The sequence below is a fragment of the Papaver somniferum genome, chromosome 6, assembly GCF_003573695.1.
Source record: "Papaver somniferum cultivar HN1 chromosome 6, ASM357369v1, whole genome shotgun sequence".
In the NCBI taxonomy this organism is placed as follows: domain Eukaryota; kingdom Viridiplantae; phylum Streptophyta; class Magnoliopsida; order Ranunculales; family Papaveraceae; genus Papaver; species Papaver somniferum.
The window spans coordinates 163,521,429-163,538,126 of record NC_039363.1 but is presented as its reverse complement, the minus strand read 5'-3'; positions in this window follow the sequence as shown (position 1 = coordinate 163,538,126).

Sequence of the window (16,698 nt, the reverse complement as noted above, 5' to 3'; positions counted from 1 at the left end):
TAGGTTGTAAAGGACGTAAGCTAAGGGAATCAAGTGCGTAGAACCTTGTGAGGTTCAAGAGATGTAAGGAACGCGACTGTATCTGAATTGCTTGGAGGGTGCATTCGGTCTCAACTTGTAGATGGGGAAAAAACGAGTCGCTGGTTTTTAGGGAAGTGAAGAGACGAGCGTGTTGTCGAGACTCCTCAACCGAGAAAACTGTTTAACCTCACACAGATGCACTGCAAAGGGAGTGCTTAGATTCGGGAGATCAATCTGTAGGACTCCGGCCTAAACCAAGTTTATGGCCGTTCCAGATCAATTCGGTCGCAAAGAAGGAGATGGGTTAATCTGTAGGAAGGAAGCTGAGAATTGTGTGGGATCAGTGATGATCAAGGATTGTGGATGTGTTGAAGGTTTCTGCAATCGGTGAACTGATGAGTTCGAATAAGTTTTGATGGATTGATGAATTCTTGAGAGTAGTTACCCGAGAAATTTGACAATTGCTGATAGCTAGTAATCATTCGTTGTCTGTCATTTTTCAATCATGGATTCAGAGACTTATTTATATTGTCAGAGTTGTGAACACCTTGATCCCTGTAAGTGTAACGGTTTCTTGAGTGAAAGAGTGGGAAAGTGGGAGATCGTGGTGAAACCAGTTCCAGATTGTGCGCTTAGTTGATCATTCACCCACTACTTTGCTAACTCCTTCAACCGTTGACACGACTTACTCACATTTCTCGTTGTGGATGAATCCACGTGATGTAGGCCTCCAGACCAAAACCCTAATTGATATCCCCAAATTTGACGTGATTGATGTCTCACGAATCGTGGAGTCTGCATGATAGACGTGTATTAATTAGTCAGTTGTTGACGGATTAGACATTGAGTCTAGGTTTTGTTGAATCGAACATGAGTGATGAATGCTCAGCGATTCATGGATCGAACATGTAGTTCTTTGAAATGATGTCAATATTGTAGATTCAGTGATGAATTACTGACCAGTATTTGAGCGAGAGCAAGTATTGCTCAATTCGGCAAATTACTGAATATTGAGAATTTGACGAGCAACTGAGCAAGTATTGCTCAATTCGACAAATTAATGATTATTGATAATTTGACGTGCAACTGAGCAAGTTTTGCTCAATTCGATAAATTAATGATTATTGATAATTTGACGTGCAACTGAGCAAGTATTGCTCAATTCGACAAATTAATGACTATTGATAATTTGACGTGCAACTGAGCAAGTATTGCTCAATTCGACAAATTACTGATAATTACTGAATATTGATGGATGAATCAATATTTGAACAACTGAGCAAGTATTGCTCAATTCGATGAATTATTTATTGGTGACGTGACCCAAAAAATATTAAAATATTGGTAGATTACCAAATATTATATGATTAATTCAGATGTTGGTTGCCGAATCAATATAAATTCATTAGTGATTGAATCTTGCTCAGAATAATGATTCATAGAGCATTTATTCGAAACCCTAATTTTAGATCATAGTTGATGAATTGCTGAAAATAGGTCATGAATGATAGAGGGATCGACCACATGGGATGATGGGCGTCCATGTGGTGTCCAGTGCTCGAGTGAGCATGCACCAGGGTCCTCAATTGGAGAGTTTGTGAAAGAATGATGATTAAATGTCGGTTTCATCATTTATTGAAATATTTCTGGGTTCAGCATTAGGTTATAAAACCTAAGTATGAAAGATGGGGACCGACAAAGAGAGCATGGGACCGACTCTTGGTGGTCACGAGACCTGTTCTTGGTCGTTTGAGAAATCCCCAGGTTGGTTGGAGATAATTTGGGCCTAATGTGAGCAATTAAGCAAATTAGGTCAGAATTATGAAACGTGTGGGACCGGCTTTGTGCAAGCCCTAGGGATGACCCTGGTCGGTCAAGGAGGCATGCATGTGTTACCATGGCGTCCGTGTCTTCGTACTGAGAGTTTCAGTATTTTCTGATGTGCATTCGAGCAACATTGTGAATTTTCAGAAGAGTTTCATCTTGACTGAAATTCTTGATTTTTGTTGGAATGAGCATGTATGCTCAATTGATCAATATTTTGTAAATATTAAAATAAGAGTATTTTAACATTTGAAATTGCCGTGAGAAGCTAGCCGGTCGTGTGACCATATTGGCTTTGGTTTTTCACGATTCAAGCAAAATTTGAGAAGTTATGATGAAATCATGATTTTTGCTCAAACTAGGAAGTTTCATGAGTTGAGGAAAATAATAATTATAAAAGACTAGGGATTGCAAGGTGTGGGACCGGCCACGGCTTGGGCATGGTCGGCCGGCTATGTTTCCCGATCCCTCACTCCTTTCCCAATTTTATAATATTATTTTTCATGAGTCCGTGAAGTTATGGAGAATCCATGAGTTTTTGTTGAAACGGAGGAGTTTCATAAAATTGGGGAATAATAATTATAAAAGTCTAGGGATTGTAAGGTGTGGGACCGGCCGCAGCTTGGGCATGGCCGGCCGGCTAGGTTGCCCTGTCCTGCACACCTTTCCTATTTTTATAATATTATTTTTAATTAATCTTTGAAGTTATGGATAATTCATGAGTTTTGCACAAACAAGGAAAGTTGCTAAATTGAAGGAGTTTTTCATGAGTTCATGAAAATAACAAAATAGGACAAAATAATGGAAGAGGCATGGGACCGTCCACGGCTAGGGCATGGCCGGACGGCAGGTGGGACCGGCCCCCCGGGCGCCTCTTATTATTTTATTATTATTTGTTGTTTTCTCCAGTTTTGCGTAGGATTCCTCATCCGTCCATGTTTTTGGATGCTCGTTTGTGCATCCAGGTGCTCAATCGTGCATCATTGTCGAGTACACTTGCACCATTTTGTGGGGCTTACTCAGTGATGGTCCAGATGCCCGGTTGTTGAGTATTTATTACTGATTTATGAAATTCAGTGGAGAATAATTCATGAAATTGAGTAATAAAATGAGTAGTTATTTATTATCAATCCATAGGATCAGCCATGGATTCGACTATGAATTCGGAATAATAAAACAAGTATTACCATTCCATGGGATCATGGATTCCACCACTGAATCGGAGTAATAAAATTACCTATTACCATTTCATGAGATCAGTCGTGGATACGATCATGAAATCGGAGCAATGAGATAATATAGTTGTTTATTGCCATTCTATGAGATCAAGCCGTGGATTTGATCATAGAATCAGAAAAATTGTTATTGCCATTCCATGGGATCAGGCCGTGGATTCGACTATGGAATAGGAGCAATAATAGATTATTCTGGGAATTCAGTGGTGAATGTCACGGCAGAATTAATCTATTGCAGGAAAGATATTAGCCAGTTAAGGCGTCATATCCATCCAGAGGGTGCATAGTCAGGGAGTCACAAGTGTTTCTTAAGACCTGAAGGCGTTAGTGTTATCAATCTACGGAGAACCGCCTGAATCTATGCACGGTCTCTCCACATAGTCAGGGAACGGTGAGTGTCACCGACGTCCTGAAGGCGTCCGCCGACCAACTATTCTTCCATGTGGAGGTGGGTCTCTCTCATGTAGTCAGGGAACAATGAGTGTCACCAACGTACTGAAGGCGTTAAGTTCTCAACCTAAGGAGAACCGCCCAATTATGTTATTCTACATAGAGGTCACGATGAAATGTCAGGGATCGAACGCTCAGCTAGTGGAGGCATTTCAAAAGACATACTCGTCGTGGCTTCGTAAAATATAAATGGTCACATGCCTGAAAGCCGTGTCAGAAACATGTATCATAATTTTACGGTTTTTCCCTTTGTTGAAAATCCACCATCAACATTAAGTCCCCTGTGTAGTAAGGGACATTCATGTTCCACAGTATGTATTAAATGGTGATTTTCAGTCGACGAGATCAGTGGTTGAACTCAGTCTACAAAGGTGTTGTTAGAATCCCTAATTTGTCGTAATGACGTCACACACGAGCAAATGTTCAAGTGCGGATCCTAAAGGCATGAAAAAACGTTATTTTATCTGTTTGGTCAGTTAAAAGCCCAGTTGCTAGAAGTAAACAATTTTTGATAAAATACCCTTTGTATGTATTTTGTGATCTGATAGCGTAAGCAAAAAAAACCAATGAGTGTTCACTCGATGAGAGTTGCTCACACGGTGAAAATAACGTGAACTGTTCACATGATGGAAGTTTCGTGAATTGTTCACAGTTTTATGAAAATCATGTTATGGTTTCAAATAACAAATTTTGTTCGTCTTTGCAGGTTTGAAGGAGCGAAAAAATTCTCGAGATTGTAATCACTACAACTAGTGAAATTGCAAATACGTAAGAGTTGGATGGTTACCATTTTTGTACACGTTGTTGTGAGCACCTTTATTCCATGATTCATTGTTTTGTCGAATCCTTCGCTCTGAGTGGTGAGAGATCCTTCATACTGAGTTGTACTCATGGTTATTCCATTAGCTTTACCACGATATAATCGTATAGTGAGATCCCGAATGAATGTAGGCTACACAGAAATGGAAGATAGTATACGGGAGCGGAGAACCCAGAAGTAAGGACTACAAGATGACGTGCAGTCCCCAACCGTTTCTTTGGTGAGTTGTTACCGCTCCTTGTGTCATTACTTTTCCTTGCCCGTGCAATTAGGATCACGAAACCAAGGTTTGTTATTTCTTTATAATTTGGCTCCACGAAGGTCTTCAACTTGTTCCCGGACAAACAATTCAGGAATCCAGCATTGATGAAGAAATCGATATGAGTATCTCTTTCGTGCAGGTGATCGTGGCATCTCCTTGAACGAAATAATAATAATTGTTGTTGATGAATCCAGGAAGAATCATTGTAGATAAGCAACATGTTGATGAAGCGTGCTTTTATTTGGGACACGGGAATATGGAGATTCCCGAAATCCTGAACCGAATGGATATAGCGGAGTTGTCAATGGAGATTCTGGCATTGTCGAGCCTTCAAATGATTTAGAGACTTCCTTAGTAAGTATATCTCCTGTAATCTCTTCATATAAGTATGAAATTGCTGATTTGTGAATGAATGAATGAATGAGAATCCATGTGAGTATACGAGTAATTTTGCTGAAATACGTCATCAGAAAATTTCATACTTCAGCCTTTTAATAACAACACCGTAGAATCTTCGTTCGAAGTTGGATTTTCGTGATCTGCATATGTATCTTCAAGCCCAGAAAATTTCCAAGCTTTATCAATGAAGATTTTTGAGGTTTGAGCCTGTTTAGGGCCTGAAAAAGGCGAAACAGTAAACTTCCAGGAGACTTCCAGAAAATTTTCAGCTGGCATGTAGTCCAATGTTTTGGCCACATATCTTTGCTCGTTTCTCCAATTTCTGTGAATTTCAGATATGTTGTATAGGACATCCATAGGAATAGAATGGTATATGATCCATCCCTAGATTCTTCACCAATTGCTCCCAGATCGTCGCTTTGTACAGGGCAGTGTAACATTACTTCAGACAGATTTGTTGCAAAAAACTCATGTTATGTCTTTAGAACATTCGCTTGTGTCTTGAATGGTTGGTGAAGGATTTTAATGTCATTGGTTCATTTGAGATTAGGAACCCTTGATTTATACATGAGCATTGTGCTTGCAGTGCCATCTTGTTTCTGTCAGTCGTAGAAACATCACTTCTGAAACCCTGGTCACGGGACCATAACTGAGGTTGCTCCCAAGAGAGGGTGAAGTAATGACCATGGTTGCATGTACCGGTGGTAGAGTTACTTTTATAATTAATTATCAGCACATGAGAGTCTTCTTCCACGGGTCTTGGACTGTGAAACTAATCGCCATGATCAGTGAACCGTCAGTCCCCAGTATTTTTTCAAATCTCTCCTTTTAGTTTTCCCTTCTTCTGGTGAGACCTAGATAGAGGACTCAGGTAGAAAAATTGATGTAAAGACCTAGATGGTAGAAGTTGGAGGTACCTTGATGAAGGACTTAGCTGAAAGACCTGGTGGTTACTGATCGATTGTGGAAGTTATGAATCCCGTCTAAGAATTGCTGCTTGCATGTTGTATGCTATGGAAGCTGTAGGAACCTCATACGACGTCGGAATTCGATGCTTAACCATAAATTTTGAAGCTAAGAGACTGAGTTATCACATGAGCAAAGAATCACTAAATTTGGAGTTGCAGAGGTCAGCCAACGACGCGTGCACATTTGTAATTTGTAATCCCGTGCAAATTTTTCATATTTCATAGACCTGAGGGTAAATGCCATATCTTTCATCTCGTATGTCCGATTGATGCGCCCCTTTGGGATGTTGTATAAGAGACATAGACGAACATCTTTCGTTGAGGAAGTATTGTCACATTTCCCCCCCATTGGTACGTTTTTGTAAACCCATGGCATGAAGTGTGTTGTATCTCATTTGTAGAAGTGATGAAAACATCTTGTGGAAGACTTTGGTTTATGCCCATCTGTCGTGTAAGCTTTGGGAAGACGTTCACGTTACCATGTTTTCAGGTCTACACATATTGATATGAATCATTAGGGCTTAAAGAAGTACGATCCATAGAGAATGGATAGTTGATAAAGCCAGATATTGCGCTCGAGAGTGATGATGAGATTACAACTGGAAGTTTTCCATAAATTCTTGTTGATGCTGAGACCATGAATAGAGTTCCCCCACATGCTGATGCCGATATTATGATTGGAGTTGATACAGAGACCGAAGATGATAGTCTTTTCTCTTTCATCCAGTGAGCATGCACGAACTAATTGGTGAGTTGAGCATTCCTAAGATGAAGGTGTATTAGGATTTCAACCCTAATTCTCCTGATATGACTTTAATGTGAAGTGGCTTCGTCATGGAATTGATGTTGTTGCGCGGTAGATAGCAACAACAGTCTTCATTCTGGATATGATTGGTGAAGAGAGGAAGTTCCCCAGTCGTGCAGGGGCTTTTGATGTAGAGAGGTTTCATTTGACAACGTTTCATGGAATCACATTAGGTTGCAATGACTTGTTATGTGGATGACATTTATTGAAATATATTGAATTGATATTTCCAATAAAATCAAGTCCCCAGTGCATCCCTCATTCACTTAGCAGAGTTGAAGGAGTTTGTATCATCCATTGATGAACGATGTTGCATCTACTTCAGAAGTCTTATCATGGGATAGTGAATACTTATCGATTGCAATTCAGTTATACTTTGATCGTGTCGGTGTTGAACCGGTGTGTCACGTTGAGATATTGTGCTGAAGCTAGAGGCGTTATTATCGAAGGTGTACTCTTTGATTGGGAGTATAATTCGAAGGCTTCTTATATGCTTGAGCGTTGAAGTGTCGAATGTCTTAGGCTTGATCGTCTCGGCCCGTGTATCTTATGTTGATCGGCATTCCGCTGAGATAGCGAGATTCAACACTTGTGCAGACATCAGAGATTTCTGATACTCGTGGACATTCCTACAAGTCTATGGAGAAATGCCCAAAGCGTTATTTTACATGCCTCCGTCATCTCTCAGTAGTGAATGTCTCGGTGAGATGCTCGATTCGAAGTGGTGTCAGATTCAACCATTTGGTGAAATACTAATGCGGTAGCTACCATTCATGATGTATTGCAGAGTTGCTAGCAGAATTGAGTCCTCATGCTAGGATAACATGTGAGGAAATAAATGACGTAGACATGGAAGGAATGAGACTTTCCTGAGTGCGGAACCTCTTGATGAATGTCTAAGCATCTTTTGCCAGTTCTTGCTTCAACCTCGTCAAAGTTCGAAATTTATCCAAGTGCTCTAATGATGAGATGACAAGTAGCTTCTTGTCGAGTGATGCCAGCGTCTCTGAAGGTTTTCAGTGGAACGATGTTGATGACGGTGTCAACATCGATCAACATTCTTTCGAATTCATTTCCTCTGATATGGACCGGTAAGCAGTCCCCAGTCGTGTATCTCCTTGTTTGTGGATGAAGGTTCAGGGAGTATTCCTGGGATAGACAGACGTCTGACACAATGTGATTCGGTGTTGTGAACATGTATTTCCTTTATGCCTTAGACAAATAGAGCAGTTCACAGATATGCTCGATCGATTGAACTATTTCTTTGACTGGTTGTTCCAAGAGTGTAAAGGTTCTGACTGGGAAGGATTCTTGTGTACTCCTTCAGTACCCAGTTGAAGCTATTATGAATCAACCTACTCTTTGAAAATATTGTAGTCACCTGTTGTATGATTGGTGAACTTATGAAGACAGCAGTACCTGGGAATATTCACTTCTTCTTCAGTTGGATGTCTTCTGATGAATGTCAATTGCGTTGTACCATCTTGAATCCAGACTTCCAGTAACTCGATCACTTCTTCAATGAGAAGAGGGAAGTTTGAATCTTTCTGATCATTTCCTCGTTTGTTGATGCAGGGTTGAGGTTTGTGCATTTCAGGATTGGTTATCCTTTCTTTGCACTTCTGAAGGATCCTGAGAGATTGGAGAAGTATGCTTTTGGTGTGGTGCTTCGGTTTTCCTTTTGCTTCCTTCAGCAACAATGTTCATGGAAGGTTGGAGGTTTTATTTTCTGTTGAAGAGACGCTGGGTACCACGAGGTTCTCAGTCTAGGTCTTTCTCTTTCTAGTAAAGCATGTGCGTAGTTGCTGATCGCTTGGCTGCTTCATGAAGTTTTGAGAAAGTCTGGAATCGCAGATTCTCCAGCAAGGCTCTGTAAATTGGGATCATTCCGTTGTGTTCATGCTCTCATAGTGCCTCCATGAATCGACAGACGTTTTTCTCGAGCGTTCCATGTTCCGTTGTACATCGTTGACGTTAGAGAGGTATAACCCTTCGTGAGAAGAATTCTTTGAGTAGAAGCAGGATATGGAGGTTGATGACGGTGGGCAGATGGTGTCTTGTATTTTCCTCGATCCTCCATGAAGCTTTCCAGGTCCTTGCGAGTGATGAATCCTGCAGGCCTTTGTTGGTTGGTTATTTACAGCCTTGTGAACTTTATCATCGTCTACTACATGGATTGGAATGACTTCAGTATCAGCAGTCGAGGATGTCTCTTTGGACTTTCCCTTCTCTTGTGTTTTCTCTGACATCTTGTCGGTGAGGGTTTTGAGATAATTCCATAGCTCTTTCTGTGTTGCAGCCATGTCAATCTGATTTTTGGCAAGATTCTCTTGCACCTTCATAAGATCACCTATGGTAGGCGGATTTTATCTGATTTCCTCGGGAGACCGGCCGAAGAGAGGATGGTTTCCGACGTTGGTTTGAGGAGGAGTGGTATCAACAACACCGGTGTTGGAAGCAAGAGTAGTTTCTGGAGTACCACCGTCGTTGCTAGTACTAGCGTTGTTTGTGTTAGTATTTGTAACTGAACCTGACCTAAGATAAACCATTTTGTGAAAATGTGAAATTGCAACCAAGAGATTAATCTCCCACTGAACGAGTCGCTGGTTTTTATGGAAGTGAAGAGACGAGCGTGTTGTCGAGACTCCTCAACCGAGCAAACTGCTTAACCTCACACAGATGCACTGCAAAGGGAGTGCTTAGATTCGAGAGATCAATCTGTAGGACTCCGGCCTAAACCAAGTTAATGGTCGTTCCAGAGTCAATTCGGTCGCAAAGGGGGAGATGGGTTGATCTGTAGGAGGGAAGCTTAGAATTGTGTGGGATCAGTGATGATCAAGGATTGCGGATGTGTTGAAGGTTTCTGCAATCGGTGAACTGATGAGTTCGAATAAGTTCTGATGGATTGATGAATTCTTGAGAGTAGTTACCCGAGAAATTCGACTATTGCTGATAGCTAGTGATCATTCGATATTGTCAGAGTTGTGAACACCTTGATCCCTGTAAGTGTGACGGTTTCTTGAGTGAAAGAGTGGGAAAGTGGGAGATCGTGGTGAAACCAGTTCCATATTGTGCAGAGACTTAGTTGATCATTCACCAACTACTTTACTAACTCCTTCAACCGTTGACATGACTTACTCACATTTCTCGTTGTGGATGAATCCACATGCTGTAGGCCTCCAGACCAAAACACTAATTGATATCCCGCAATTTGACGTGATTGATGTCTCACGAATCGTGGAGTCTGCATGATAGACGTGTATTAATTAGTCAGTTGTTGACGGATTAGACATTGAGTCTAGGTTTTGTTGAATCGAACATGAGCGATAAATGCTCAGCGATTCATGGATCAAACATGTAGTTCTCTAAAATGATGTCAATATTGTAGATTCAGTGATGAATTACTGACCAGTATTTGAGCGAGAACAAGTATTTCTCAATTCGGAGAATTACGGAATATTGAGAATTTGACGAGCAACTGAGCAAGTATTGCTCAATTAGACAAATTAATGATTATTGATAATTTGACGTGCAACTGAGCAAGTATTGCTCAATTTGAAAAATTAATGACTATTGATAATTTGACGTGCAACTGAGCAAGTATTGCTCAATTCGACAAATTACTGATAATTACTGAATATTGATGGTTGGATCAATATTTGAACAACTGAGCAAGTATTGCTCAATTCGATGAATTATTTATTGGTGACGTGACCCAAAAAATATTAAAATATTGGTAGATTACCAAATATTATATGATTAATTCAGATGTTGGTTGCCGAATCAATATAAATTCATTAGTGATTGAATCTTGCTCAGAATGATGATTCGTAGAGCATTTATTCGAAACCCTAATTTCAGATCATAGTTGATGAATTGCTGAAAATAGGTCATGAATGATAGAGGGATCGACCACATGGGATGATGGGCGTCCATGTGGTGTCCAGTGCTCGAGTGAGCATGCACCAGGGTCCTCAATTGGAGAGTTTGTGAAAGAATGATGATTAAATGTCGGTTTCATCATTTATTGAAATATTTCTGGGTTCAGCATTAGGTTATAAAACCTAAGTATGAAAGATGGGGACCGACAAAGAGAGCATGGGACCGACTCTTGGTGGTCACGAGACCTGTTCTTGGTCGTTTGAGAAATCCCCAGGTTGGTTGGAGATAATTTGGGCCTAATGTGAGCAATTAAGCAAATTAGGTCAGAATTATGAAACGTGTGGGACCGGCTTTGTGCAAGCCCTAGGGATGACCCTGGTCGGTCAAGGAGGCATGCACGTTTACCATGGTGTCCATGTCTTCGTAATGAGAGTTTCAGTATTTTCTGATGTGCATTCGAGCAACATTGTGAATTTTCAGAAGAGTTTCATCTTGACTGAAATTCTTGATTTTTGTTGGAATGAGCATGTATGCTCAATTGATCAATATTTTGTAAATACTAAAATAAGAGTATTTTAACATTTGAAATTTTCGTGAGAAGCTAGCCGGTCGTGTGACCATACTGTCTTTGGTTTTTCACGATTCGAGCAAAATTTGAGAAGTTATGATGAAATCATGATTTTTGCTCAAACTAGGGAGTTTCATGAGTTGAGGAAAATAATAATTATAAAAAACTAGGGATTGCAAGGTGTGGGACCGTCCATGGCTTGGGCATGGTCGGCCGGCTATGTTACCCGGTCCCGTACACCTTTTCCTATTTTATAATATTATTTTTCATGAGTCCGTGAAGTTATGGAGAATCCATGAGTTTTTGTTGAAACGGAGGAGTTTCATAAAATTGGGGAATAATAATTATAAAAGGCTAGGGATTGTAAGGTGTGGGACCGGCCACGGCTTGGGCATGGCCGGACGGTTAGGTTTTCCGGTCCCGCACACCTTTTCCTATTTTTATAATATTATTTTTCATGAATCTTTGAAGTTATGGAGAATTCATGAGTTTTGCACAAACAAGGAAAGTTGCTAAATTGAAGGAGTTTTTCATGAGTTCATGAAAATAACAAAATAGGACAAAATAATGGAAGAGGCATGGGACCGTCCACGGCTAGGGCATGGCCGGACGGCAGGTGGGACCGGCCCCCCGGGTGCCTCTTATTATTTTATTATTATTTGTTGTTTTCTCCAGTTTTGCGTAGGATTCCTCATCCGTCCATGTTTTTGGATGCTCGTTTGTGCATCCAGGTGCTCAATCGTGCATCATTGTCGAGTACACTTGCACCATTTTGTGAGGCTTACTCAGTGATGGTCCAGATGCCCGGTTGTTGAGTATTTATTACTGATTTATGAAATTCAGTGGAGAATAATTCATGAAATTGAGTAATAAAATGAGTTGTTATTTATTATCAATCCATAGGATCATCCATGGATTTGACTATGAATTCGGAATAATAAAACAAGTATTACCATTCCATGGGATCGTGGATTCGACCATAGAACCGGAGTAATAAAATTACCTATTACCATTTTATGAGATCAGTCATGGATACGATCATGAAATTGGAGCAATGAGATAATATAGTTGTTTATTGCCATTCTATGAGGTCAAGTCGTGGATTCGATCATAGAATCGGAACAATTGTTATTGCCATTCCATGGGATCAGGCCGTGGATTCGACCATGGAATAGGAGCAATAATAGATTATTTTGGGAATTCAGTGGTGAATGTCATGGTAGAATTAATCTATTGCAGGAAAGATATTAGCCAGTTAAGGCGTCATATCCATCCAGAGGGTGCATAGTCAGGGAGTCAACAAGTGTTGCTTACGACCTGAAGGCGTTAGTGTTCTCAATCTACGGAGAACCTCCTGAATCTATGCACGGTCTCTCCACATAGTCAGGGAACGGTGAGTGTCACCGACGTCTTGAAGGTGTCCGCCGCCAAACTATTCTTCTATGTAGAGGTGGGTCTCTCTCATGTAGTCAGGGAACAATGAGTATCACCGATGTCCTGAAGGCGTTAAGTTATCAACCTAAGGAGAACCGCCCAATTATGTTATTCTACATAGAGGTCACGATGAAATGTCAGGGATCAAACGCTCAGCTAGTGGAGGCATTTCGAAAGACATACTCGTCGTGGCTTTGTAAAATATAAATGGTCACATGCCTGAAAGCCGTGTCAAAAACATGTATCATAATTTTACGGTTTTTCCCTTTGTTGAAAATCCACCATCAACACACTACATTCTAGTCCGAAGTATGATAGTAAGATAATATCTGTAGCGGCTTAATACAGTTTGGTGTTCACTCTGGACGAGGTCCCGAGTTTTTTCTGCTAACCGGGCTCTTTTTATTGGTATGAGTGGGCTTGTTTTCTTGATAGCTAAGTGGATAAATATAATAATCGAAATTTCCATTGAATTGTGAACGCTAAGAGGTGCAAGAATCGTATAACAAAACTTGAAACTGGAGGTGTTGGTTTGTTTAACCAAGAGGTATTAAAGAATGAGTTACGAGATTATTACCTTGCTTGTTTTCTTCCACTGCCATAAAAATATCAGTTTTTAACCATATTGTTTTTTTCTGATACTAATAGAAGATTTTATTGATTAAACTCTTCCAGAGAGAACATGATCATCCTCAATCCACTTAACAATGTATGGAGGAAAAATCGAGACAAAAGAGAAACTACTAGCTTCAAGTCTAGCTTTTCTTGCTAACTCATGATCCACGCTATTACTTAATCTATTAACTAACTTGCAAAACCAGAATTCATGAATTGAAAATTTGTTTTTAACTGAAAGAAAAAGGTGATGATTGATCCAGTGCACTTGTGAGTCTTCCATATGTATAGATTTCACCAGGTTCTCGCAGTCCGTCTCAATTATCACTTTATTGAATCCATATTATTCTATCCATTCTACAGCTTTGATCAAGGCTTTACATTCAAAATGTTCTGCTCCAACCTCAGCTTCCATTTCTTCTTCCAAGCTAAAACCTTTCACCGCTAGAGCATGCCCTGCATGATCACGAACTATTAGTCCAATGCTACCCTTTTTTGTTTCATAAACATAAGAATCATCAATGTTGACTTTAATATAACTTGTATCTGGTGGAAACCAAATTTTAGGAAGAATATGGCTGCTGCTAGAAACACTAGATGAGACAGAAACAGATTGACATTGTTTAATAAGATTATAGATTCTAGTAAGAGTACCGTGAACATTAGGTTTTATAGTCTGGAAAATCCAACTGCATATATCCTTCCATATGTACCAAACTGCACACATAAGTTTGATGACAATAGAATCAGTCATGAGAAAACTATTATTTCCTTAATCTGTGTTAGAATAAAACCAAGATATAATCCAATCCTGTATGGAGCTAAAGTTTTGTATAACATCTGAAATATTCACATTTAAAGCATTCCAAACTTCTCTAGCATAAGAGCATTCCACCAGTAGATGACTAATAGTTTCAGTATTGCTGCTGCAAAAACTACATTGAGAATCTATATCAGCCTTATAAAAATCTAATGTTCCCCTAACAGGCACAATATTTTTCAGGCATTTCCAAATAAATAATTGGACTCTATGAGGAACTTTAAAGTGCCAAAGTTTTTTCCAAAGCTCTGTAGGTATAGTGTCACCTATGATAGAATTATTAACATCTTCAACACAGAGTGCATTATATGCACTTTTCACAGAAAACTTACCTCTCCTATCTGGTTTCCAGATTAGATAATCCTCCCCTGTATCAGGCACATACATACTGAGAATGGCATTAGAAGTTTCTACATCAACGATAGCACTAATAATTTGTTCATTCCAAACTCTAGTACCAGGGTAGAATAAATCACAAACAAATGTAAAAGAAACAAAGCTAGAAAGTCCCACAGTTGGAACAGGTGGACTATTAAGACCAATAATCCAATTGTCTAGCCAGATTTTTTAATTTTTGTGCCACATTGAACAATCCATTTGGAATGTTGTTGCACAACTTCAATGACAGAGTATATACTCCTCCAAAGCCAAGAGCAATCCTCTTTTAATTTATCTAGGTGAAATACATTACCATTCTTACCATATTTGGCTCTAACAATCTGTATACATAAAGAGCTATCATTATTACAGGATTTCCAAGTAACCTTAGTTAACAAAGATGTATTGAAGTGTTCTAGGTTCCTAATACCAAGGCCACCAAGAGCCTTTGGAACATGCATCTTGTTCCATCTTATCAAACAAAGACCCTTATTATCACTATGTCCCCACCAAAAAGTGTTTTTGGATGGAGTCCATCTGATCTATCATAGTTTTAGGAATTCTAAAGCACCCCATTTTATAAGTAGGCAAATCATTCAAAACATGTTTAACCATAGTTGTTCTAGCAGAGTGATTCATTGTCTTACCTTTCCAAAACTTTAGTCTAGTGCCAAAAGATTGAATAAGAGGTTTGAAAGCCTTGGTTTTATACCTACCAATTAACAAAGTCACACCCAGGTATTTATCGGTGTCGGTCATTTCAGTCATTCTAAGTTCTCTTGCTAGGAAATTTCTATAACTTGGAGGAATGTTATGACTAAAGTAAACACTGGATTTGTATAGGTTGAGCATCTGTCCAGAAAAATTGCTAAAATAGTCAAGAACACCCATGATACCCTATATATTGTGCATATCTGCCTTAGTAAAAATCAAAATATCATCATCAAACATAAGATGAGTGATACTTGGTGCATTCCTAGATGCTTTTAGACCTGAAATTAAGTGATTAGTCTCATCATTTAAGAGAAATCTAGATAAAAATTCCATGCAAAGAATGAAGAGATAGGGTGAAAGAGGATCACCCTGTCTAATACCTCTAGTTGGAGAGAAACTTTGAGTGGGAGAACCATTCAGAAGCACATAAATAGTTTTAGTGGATATACATTATTCTATGAAACCACAGAATTTAGCATCAAAACCAAATTGCTTAAGAACACCTAGAAGGAAATTCCATTCAAGTCTATCAAAGGCCTTAGAAAGGTCAAGTTTTAAGGCCATTGTACCACTATGAGTCTATGACCCTCTTTATGTTTCATGGTATTTATCATCTCATGAGCAACAATAATGTTATCATGAATATCTCTACCTGTAACAAAAGCAGCTTGATAAGGAGATATAAGATGCTTTAAGTAGGGTTTAATTCTATCAGCAATAATCTTAGATATGAATTTATAAACTGTGTTGCACAAACCTATTGGTCTAAAATCCACTGGACTCTTAGCATTATCAGTTTTAGGAATCAAACTAAGATATGTTTTATTAAACTCCTTAGACATATAACCTGTTTCAAAGAAACTCTGAACAACAGTAGAAACATCCTTACCAACTATCTCCCAATTATATTGATAAAAGCCTGCCTAAAACCCATCAGGCCCAGGGGAACTCCAAGCACTCATATGTTTGATTGTTTGGTGAATTTCATCCATAGTATGAATTCTAGTCAAATTGTTGTTATCTTGAGTATTATTAATGGTAGGAAGAATATAAAAAGTAATGTCAGTAAACACTGGTACAGTGGTTTTACTAACCTGAGCAAAATTATCCACAAGTAAATTAGAAATATCTTTAGAATCACTATACCAAACACCATTAGTATCACAAATACAAACAATATTTTTCCTACACATTCTTCTATTAGCTAGAGTGTGAAAATATTTGGTATTATGATCCATTTCAGTAATAAAAGAATCACCAGATTTTTGCCAATAGAAATCTTCCTTCATATTAAACCAATCATCAAGTTTCTTAGTGATAGCAACAATATTATCATGCTGAGAATTATAAGACATATCATTCTGAATAGTTTCAAGTTGAGCTTGTAGATTATTAATATTCCTATCAATGTCTCCAAACTCAACTTTATTCCAATGAGACAATCTTTTCCTAGTTCTTTTTTTGTTTATTGATCAAATTAAAAGCAGTAGATCCATTAATATT